This window comes from Choristoneura fumiferana, chromosome 15 (genome assembly GCF_025370935.1).
Source record: "Choristoneura fumiferana chromosome 15, NRCan_CFum_1, whole genome shotgun sequence".
In the NCBI taxonomy this organism is placed as follows: domain Eukaryota; kingdom Metazoa; phylum Arthropoda; class Insecta; order Lepidoptera; family Tortricidae; genus Choristoneura; species Choristoneura fumiferana.
Genome location: NC_133486.1, coordinates 15833955 through 15844445, shown reverse-complemented (window position 1 = coordinate 15844445; position 10491 = coordinate 15833955). Strand labels below are relative to the sequence as shown.

Here is a 10491-nt window from a genome sequence, read left to right as displayed (position 1 = left end):
TTTATTAACTCTGGTACTTTTTTTATGTAACTTGGTTACGTCGGCGGTTTATGTTACTAATTTTACTTAAAAAACCTTTTACAATACAATACTTAGTTGATTGGCCTCTTTTATGAACGCGATGAACATAAAAACGAGAACAAATTCAATTTATTTAGCTAAAACGCTTTTTATTTGCGTCAGATTGCTAAACACGTTTCCAAATATTTGTACGCCTAACGGTAAAACATAGAGAATCCCTCTTACCTAAGTTATACAAATAATTCATTCATTCATTCATTCAATCCATTTGTTATTTGATTTTGATATTGGGGAGATAATAGTATAAAACAATTTTTTTATTGCATTTAGGGCGCTAGCACTTTTGGAAAAACCAGCAATACCTAACAAAATAAATGTCCCTACGTTATTAATACAAACATAATAATCTTTTCGTGAATTACTAGTAAATCTGCGACACGGTACAATGATTGAAGTCCCTTATTCGCACGAGGCACGCGCTGGAGCCTCACTTACAATCTCTGCTACGAGCCTATATGCTACGCCGTAGCTGCGCTACGAATGTGCTACGCACGAGACACATTTCCTATCATTTATTACAGTATGAATGCTAATGTTTGTGTGTGTGTGTGTGTGTGTGTGTGTGTGTGTGTGTGTGTGTGTGTGTGTGTTTTACGCTAAATTTGCTGGACGGAATTGTATTAAATTAATTATTATTGTGTTAATTAGGCATAAGCTATTTTTTATCACGTGCCGGTATCCATGTGAAATCTCAAAATCTAGTCTAGTCTAGAAAGTTTGTCATGTAAATAAAGCCCACCTGGATTTAAAATAGCATTTTTTTTAAATTCCGGTATTTCAATTCGTCTGACAGTTTATGTGAAGGAAGCCGCTGGTAAAAGCTAGTTATAAGTGTGACCGAAATAGAACACTTGAAGGAACTTGGAGGAACTTTGGTTTAAATCAAAGTATCTCTGATTCAGCGAAATTCCATTCGTTGCATCACAATGTATGTAACCACCTGTCAAATAAAACCGAATCTCTAGCAGAGTTGTTACTCGTGTACTCGTATGTACTTTAAGTCAAGTGGCTTGTAAGCATGCGTCAGATTTAAATTAACTTTGTCACAGAAGCGACACACGTATTCCCGGCTGGAGCGAGGCCGCCCTAATCCACGTGAATATCGAATCTTATCTGGCTCGATCACTTGCACTGTGTCCCGCGGGTAACCATGGGAATAGCAGACAACGAGCCAGAGGATGGTTCACGTCTCATTAGCTCTCCCAATAAAATAATTGAGAGTTTGGGTTGCGGGGCAGGAGGGGCAGGGGCCGCGGGCGGGCCCCGGGAAGCCTTCAGTGATCGGCGGCCCGCCCTGCGAGTCGCTCGCGTGTACCAGGACGGCAGGACGCACGTGCCGGTAGGAACCGAAACATCAGTGCGATCGTGTGTTTTGAATCTAACGGGTGCGGAGGTGGTTAGCATACTCGATCTTATTTATGATGTCCTAGTGATTCCCTGTCATTGATAGGTTGTAATTTGCGTTGACAGGACCGGAGCGGTAAGACACCAAATGTCATACTTATTAACATGCGTTATCAGCGATGTATAAATTGACGTTTAGTAACTATTCACCCACCGTTAATATGTCCTCGACGCAATATTTCCGATGACTATCGGAGCGAAAGGATTTTCAAACGTGTATCCGACAGTGTAGCAGCGGGATGAAATTAATGACTTTATCGGCTGCACTTAACTTAGTACCTATTTAGATTAGCAGATTACACAATATTAATGCCCGTTGTCTAGTGCCATTGTTTAGATGTGACAGACATTATTCTACGAAGTCGTAATCAACGGATCTTTATCTCTGCGACGCCTGCGTTTGCTCGCTAATGGATCCATTCGCTTCGACATCTGTCAAATGAGATTTTTCTCTCAAAGATGTTTATTGCAACGGATGCTTTTCACGGATTAGACGAGGCTTCATTTTACGTGCACTGGTGTTTACACGCTGACAGATGTATTAAATGGATTGATTCATCTCGGTTGAGCGATCGTAAAAGCACTTTTGACGTGATTCGTGGATTTGGGGTATGCAGCAATACGCGGATTGATTCGTACGAAACACTCGGCGCCGCGCCCCCCTATTGTCTCCCCCTTGCCGGTTAATTGAACGAATCCGAGCAGAAACTGGTACGTCGCATATGTTTAATTTCGATATATCTGTAACGTAATATCGTTGTTATTTGTTGTAGCTATCGCCGAGGATCGCTTTGTGAGCGTTTAGCGTGGATAATTTATGTTGCGTGTTTTATTGGAGTTATATAATACCAGGGCGGAATGTATTGGTGGAGTCGCGTCGCTAACCATCTCGTTATTCGAATTCTGCGGGTTCGTTTATGATTAAGCGGATCCTTTTGTTTGGTTAAGCATTGATTTGCGCTGATTGGGTTTAGGTTTCCGGTTGGCTGGGCCTGGGGGGATGGATTAGGGTCGCAGGAGCAGGCTGGAGTGGCCGGCTGCCTACGCAAACAGCGCGTGCGACGCCTGGACCTAAGCTCCGCTATTATTAGTCAGTTTTACACGGAATTTGGGTTTAATACTTAGTCGCGAAGCAGCGTTTGTGTTTTACTTAGCAAATAGGGCATGTTGTGTACACAGTATGCCTTAATGTCTTACCCGAGTCCCTGAATTAAGGTCTTCCATTGAAGTGGAGACTTGCGAAATCTACCAGTCACATTACCAGGCGCGGTGAGATATTCTACTCTTCTGTTATTAATAATCTAGTCTTTCGCTCAAAGCGCTTCGCTTCATGTTTTATAATGCGGACTGCTACGGAATGGAATTCACTTCCGTCGACTGTTTTTTCGGAAAAGTACAATTTAGAGCTAAGTATTCTGAAACCAGAGTGGATTGACTGTTAGGTAATGAACCAATGAGTTACACTTAACCACTTACCATTAAGTGAGATAGATATCAATGGCTGATTAGTTTACAATAACAAAAAAAAATGCTTAGAAGAAGAGTGTGTCTGGTACAGAATATAATTAATACTGTCGCGTCAGAAGTAACGTAAAACAAAATCATCTACATACATGATATTTTACTATGAAACTGGAATTAAAACGTTTCACACGGACAATGCGATCCCCGTAATCAAGATTGGGTTCCATTTTTGGATCCGCAAAATCGTAATTTGGTAGATCTGCGCCTCATCGCGGCGTAAAACGATTTATTATCTCCGAAAACAATGCGATCCGCTGCAGGGCGGCACCAGTACAATCTCTGCTTTAACCCGTCCGAATGGGGTTTAAAAACATTTGTCCGTTATTATATTGAGAATTATTACAATTTAAAAGCGTAATTACTGCTTCGGTGTTGTGGTTTGATGTGTGGTCACTTTAATACACTTGAGGAGAGGTTACATGTTTATTTTGTATCATTTTGGAGTTTTACTACAAGACACTTACCTATTTTCTCGTATTTGATTTATGAAATTTTTTACTTTCATGCTTTTTGAAATAATTTGTTATATCTTAGCCTTGACGGCTGGCATTGCATCTGCAATCTCCAGGTTTCACAGGTGTTCGTAGATGGTGACAACTTACCATCTGGAAATTAGCTTGTTCGTTTCCTATCCTATCAAGAAGTGCGAAATGGATGGCGACTCCGAAATTAAATTCGATCCTCTCTCTCTCTCTCTCTCCCTTTAAATACTGTTAGCGTGAGCGAGACGCCACGACGTATTAGGCCTGCTTTAACAGGTATTCCTAATGGCAACAGCTCACGATACCCCGCATGTCGGGTATCGTGGCAACAGCGTCGCCTCGCGGGAACCTGCAAAGATCTTCCTCTTGCTGCGATCCTGGTGGTCCAGCTAATTAACCGTCCGTATGTACGTTCTTTGATTCCGTAATCCATCCCTGACTGGCCAGGCGCACGTCCTCAGATATAATATTATATGTGTCTACATATAAATGCAGTGCACCTAAAATATATATCCGTGGGAGCTTTTTACTTCATGTATTTTAGTTTACTCACTGCCCTGTAATGTACATTTAGATGTGATTAGTACCCATAAAATTTAAAAGTAGTATAAATTTAATCGTGTTTCCGTTTTAAGAAAAACATTCTTTTTCGCCGTCCTTCCTTGTAAATTCCGAATAACTTACGAGATGCAAGTTCGCGCCCACGACCCTCTGCTTGAGAGACCATAGGTTTAACCAGTAGGCGTAAGTCGTGGTAATAACTTATTGTGCCAAGTGCCGACACAATTTTGCAGGCATTCGGACACCCGTTCGCGTTTGAAAGTATGAAGTTGCTATGTCTACCTCGGCAGCAGATCCGCGGCCGGCCGCTCCCGAGGCCACCGCAAATATATCTCGTTGAGTAATGCGTCGCATTTATTTGAAAAAGTAATTACGCGTGCTTTAAATAAAGCCATTCCGCTTGATATATGAATATGAGACTCGCGCCGAATATTCGGCAGCCGAAAATGCTTGATTTGCCCGAGTGCGTAAAAAATTGTCCCGCCGAAAGCATTATTTCCTATTACACCCCTGAGTGCTGAGTCCGTTGTCTACTTTACATTGTCAGCTCTTATGATGATTGAATGGTATTCGCGGGGTTCTGTTGTCAGGATTCTCGTAGCGGGATTGTTCGTAGCGGGGGCTACGGCGTAGCTGGCCTGTAGCTTGATGCCGCGTAGCACTCTCAGTACCCACTTACAGATGACAATGCATGTACAGGAAAAAGCTTGTATTAATAATTAACTTTTTACAGAGTTTTATTCAAAATATATTTTTCTTAATCATTCGGGTATTCAGTCGCCATCAGATATTTTGGAGCGGCCGAGGTGATCTAAAATATCGGAGTATGCGCTGTAACATCCACCTCCCATATTTTTGATCACCTTGGACGTTCCGAAATATTTGAATCGAGGAAAGTAATCGCGTAACAGAGTGAAACTTATTCATAGTCATTTTGATGATGATTCCTTTGAGAAATGTATGAATGGAATGTCAGCGTGACATTTCCAGCGACAATGTTCCACTTTGGTACTTTAGTAGTATTTTACTTACTAATAATTTATTATACTAGCCGTTACCCGCGACTTCGTCCGCGCATAATTCGTTTATCGCTATACCGCGGGAACTATGTAATTTTCCGGGACAAAATACTATTCTATGTCCTTCTCCGGGACTAAACTATCTGTATACCTAATTTCATCTAAATCGGTTCAACGGCTTAGACGTGATTGAGTGACAAACATCCAAATATCTTCACAAACTTTCACATTTATAATATTAGTAGGATGTATTGAAACTCTACAAGTTAAATAAAATAATTAATTAAATAAACAAATATCACGGGACAATTCACACCAATTGACATAGTCCCAAAGTAAGCTTAGCAAAGCTTGTGTTATGGGTACTAAGCAATGGATAAATATAATTATATAGATGTAGATACATACTTAAATACATATTTAGCACCCAAGACCCGAGAACAAACATTCGTATTTTTCATACAAATATCAGCCCCGATACGGGAATCGAACCCGGGACCACAAGCTTCGTAGTCCGGTTCTCTAACCACTAGGCCATCTGGTCGTCAAGTTACACGAACTAATATCACGCCACAATTATTATAGTTGTGATTATAAAGTTTGAGTCTTCAGCAGTCTCATTACAACTCCGCTCAGGTTCATGAATATGATAATACACGTTCGCAACTATCATGTGTTATTTGAGCACACAGCCAATAGTTACTGGCGCGGCGGCGGGCATGCATAGGGCTGCAATAGTGCGCGAGAACGTTCGAGGCGCGCGAGCTAAAAGATCTCTACGCAATACACCGTATACGATGACCGTAATAGGAACGTATCAGGCACGGAATGTTACGCGATACGGACTACATACAAGGCATAATGTACGTATGGTAATAAAACAACGTAGACTTCGGTACAGGAGGAGTCACTAATCACTAAATCACAGCGCGCCACATCAAAGACTCGGTTGTTTGCGCCGATCTCTGCCACGCGCGAGGGTGCAGGCTCTGCGACGCATGTCGGCTTCAATATTTTATGGAACAAAGTAAACCTGTTACTATCTAATTACAAGCATACCATTTTATCGAATTTCACAGACAAAATTTGACAGACGAGACAAACGTTTATAAACTTGTACATACCTTAAGAATATCAGTTAGGTTGTGCCTATTTGATGTCATCCAGACCGTCAGGTAGGCGCGCGATAAGATAATTCTTTGAGGCATGTCTAATCGGAAATGGAATGAAAATCTTTTTCAGCACTTTCTGTACCACGGTTTTAAGACGGGGGTAGAAAGAGATGACGAATGCGATCGATTTTCGAATTTCGTAGTAGCCCTTCCGATTCTCGGAGTTACATCGCTCAAAATGTTAATAGAGTGCGTCGAAACATCACGCTGAATTTAAAATACGCGTTGAAGTACCTCACATTTCATAGCAAATTACACACACACACACAAACATCACGCCTGTACTCATATTCCCAAATACAGGCAGAACACACGAAACGTTACCGCTTCGGAGCCACTTTAAGCAGTTTTAGGTTTTAAGTTTGACAAAAACGGTACAATAGTGACAGGTTGCTAGCCTGTCGCCTACGGTATACCTTAACCTATATCCTCAGCCGCATTACGACTTCCACGGAAGAAAAGTGGTGTAATTCTAACCCGCCACTTACTACGCCATTAACTAGTTGTAATTAATTTGCACTAAAGTTTTGAAGCAATACGTAGAATGCGTGTGATGTGAATACAAAAATCGGTTCCTATGCTTTAGCATCTTCCCCGTTCGTCCCCCATTTCGTCCCGTTGAATATCCACATCGCTATGTTTCATCCCTCGCACATGGTAAATGGGAAATCCGTGTTGTGTCATTTGCCACGGCGACCGGAGCGCGCGCGCAATGACTGTGCGATCTCTACACGACCAGCTTTGCAGTACAAGCACCCTGTATTGTGCAATTTCTCTTTGATGTGTTTGTCACTGAACTTATAATTACAGGAAGATGAATGGTATCGTGCGTGCTTCCATCTATTTGATGTCACTACCTATTTGGCACACATTTTTTTTCCATGTTTCACTTGATAATTATGTAGTTATTTAAATCACCCTCTCTACAATTACACTGGGTTACGGAAATAAATTTGTAGCTCATGAGAATTCTATTTTTTCTAATTGTTATCATCTTGAATCTATAAGGAATAAATAGAAAGATACTACCAGTTTTTCACTTGGGCCTAGGAAAATTGTTACCCGATCGCTCCCTCACCTAAGTGGCTGGCCCAATGTCTGTATTTAGTAAACACTGCAAGCCGATGCTAATACTGTAGCTCTTTGTGGACGCTGAACTCCTAGTCTGGCTAAATAGTAACACGAGTCTGTGTCTCTTTTTACAAGCTTTCTGTTTCGTTTCACTTGTCCCAGTGTGTCTGTCTATAATCAAATTTAGTGAAACAAAATTTGACCGACTTCTGGTGGTCGTATTGACTGTAAATTTAGCATATCTGCATATATACAGGCGAGGAAACTGAATTCCACATCAAGGTCAATTTCACCATAACTTCTTCAGCCGATGTGTGAGACATTCAGTACCAAAAAGATACGATCTTTGACTATAAAAGGAGCGAATTTTTGTAACATGACATGACGTAATAATGTCGTAGTTTTGTACATAAAGTGATCATTTGCTTATTTTTTTTGCAAGCAGTGTAACTCATGTTGTCGCTGTCTGTCAAAACAACCGAGATTGTGGTTTACATCCCACGCTCACGCGGCATTCTTCTGACATGTTCGATCATCTTAATACAAATGTTTAGATTCCCAATACTAGTCTTTCCAAGTCCGGTGGTGATAAGAATAATTTGTATTCAGACCGCATTTCACATGGGCCCATATTTCATTCTACCAGATATGCCTTGCCTTTTCCAACAGAACCGGTGCAAAAGAGACGACGTTTCATATTAGTGATCCCGTAATGTAATAAGAACTTAATGGCCGTCGTATAAATAAATTATTCTGATGTTTGTGAATTTACTTACATATAGTTGGGGTTTATCTTAATGGACAAAATACCATATTAATGGATTTATCACGACTATTTTTACACAAGTACATATTTATATCGACGTTTCAGCAAGCTTGCCGTGGTCTAGGCGTGAAATCATATATTAACTATGAGAGAATCACGAAATTTAAAACGTATCCTAATAGAGTTCACGCTTGTCTGGTCTATTTTATTTACATTGCAGGATCATATGTGACAATATAGCGAATATATCGACTGAGAGAGTAAGATATGACCCTGAACCTGGGACGACTCGAACAAATAGCCCAAAACGTCTTTCGCGTGAAATGCATTTTTCTGAAATATAATTATTAACAATTAGAAAATTTACTGAATTCCCGACGTACGTCATTAAGTTAATTAAAGTCGTATGCAGAACATGAATTATGCATAATTTCATATGTCAAGAGTCTAGACTTTGCTGCTGAGATTTCTAACTTTTCATACATTTAATAACTTTATTTATTCTTCTCCACCACCAAGTTACAAAAATAACAATGTACATTTCATAATTCATACCTAATTAGTTATATAGGTACGAGTAGGTAGTACTATGGATCCCGACAAAAATTAGCCTCGTGAGTTATTGCCGAGACGCGGTTGCTTACATGCCTAATTTCTTCCAAAACTGTCAATTAGTTATACCGTGAAAAGTAAAAAAAAAAAATAGAATTTATGATGTTGGAAGCTAGTTTTAGGCGAAATCGAAATGTCTGTCCGTGTTAGCTGTAGTTTCAAAACATTGCCTAGTCAGCAGAACCTGACCAAACGTACCAGGGCATGATAAACACGTCAGCAGTTAATCCTCGGCCATAGATCGTCCACGCAGGATTACTGCCGGGCATAGCCGAATAAATGTAGCGCATTACTGCCCATTAACAAACAGCGCGGTGATGCGTCGGGCTGCAGCGCGTGTGCGGTCCGTTTATCCGTTCGATAGTAAACACAAATGTATGCGACACATTTTGTCTTCTACTTTTTGAGGGTTCTGTACCCGCATAATGACAAATGGATTACAAATGGATGCATTTATTAATGTCGCCAAACTACATTATCCGTCACAGGGCTTTGAAAACTGACTGTTGAAATGTCTACGCGAATGTATTTCTAATGTCACGATGGAAAGTTAAAAAACATAATTAAAGAATCGACGGGGACGAATGGCGGAAAAAGGAGAGGCGTTTGCCCACCAGTGGGACTCTTAAACAGGCTAAAAAAGGAGGTTCTCCCAACCAACCAATATAAAGTGACCCGACACTGCGTCAGTTTCGCTTAGAAAACAAGAAAAGATGTTTTTTTTTCTGTCTACTACCTATCTATGCTGTCGCACTTAATAATATTGTTGTGTTTTGTGTAGTGTTGTGAATAAATGTATTCCTTTCTTTCTTTTTTTTTTAGGTATGGCCGTAGATTTTTAAATTATGCAATAATTTTTTTAAATGTATTTTATGTCTTTTTGTTTTGTATAATTTGAATTTTACAGCGCATTGGTGTTTACGAGTAACTGTAATGTTGTCATTTTTTGTTGGAATAAATAAATAAATAATACACTGGAGACACATTTAGCAATTTACTTTTTTGACGATTTAAATCGTGCTAACCGTAATAAAAGAGACATTTTTTTTTACATATAAATTGCTAGCCTGTGCTGACGGATATATATACTGAGCGGCAAAAAACCCCGCCCTCAAATGTATATGCAGAATCGGTAATTTTGTATGAAGGGTGGGCCTAATTTTTTACCGCTGAGTATATTAACAGGTGTACTCATTAGGCATAATTGAAGTCAAATAACGTAATCTTCCAAGATTAGGGAAGGCGTCTTAGATGTAGTTGAATAGTTAAGCAGCGTGATATCTGCATGGACCTAATCGTTACCTAAGAGTAACCCGTGCGTACTTAATTACCTATGACGTAATTTAAACAAACCAAAAAAAACCATAATATTGAAATCTAGCTACCTCTTGTCATTGCATGCGTCACGCGACCTTGCCCTCTCGTTTTTGCAATTTTTATATTGTTTGGGATACATCAGCTACACGCTAGTCACAGCGGTTTGTAAGACTTTTTTTATAAGTTGAAAAAAAGTTTTAAAAAGTATCGCTTTACAAATTGCTTGCCGTTGGTCCCACAAGTCCCACTCTAGGCAAAGCCTGTCACGTGGGATCGGGATTCGTCCCCGGGGTCGGGGGTTTTCCCACAAAAGTAACTGTAAAATTGAAATAATTCACTTTTGTTACACATCCATGTTCGAGTGACAGAAATGCACGTGTTTGCCAATGAGGGCTATCGTTTTTTGTCTCACAAGATGGCGCACTGTTGCGTGAGGCTTCCTCAGTACGGCTTTCAAAGTCTGTTATTACGGGCGTGAAAAC

At 40.2% G+C, this 10491-nt stretch overlaps 1 protein-coding gene across 1 annotated transcript in view; it reads left to right on the top strand.

The window, feature by feature from the left end:
- The first annotated feature begins 1363 nt into the window (after nucleotides 1-1363).
- Nucleotides 1364-10491, top strand: part of LOC141435915 (uncharacterized) — a 57454-nt gene continuing 48326 nt past the window's right edge. Inside the window, exon 1 of the mRNA XM_074098752.1 lies at nucleotides 1364-1420. The gene's annotated coding sequence lies outside the window, so the exon portion shown is untranslated. The remainder of the gene's footprint in view (nucleotides 1421-10491) is intronic.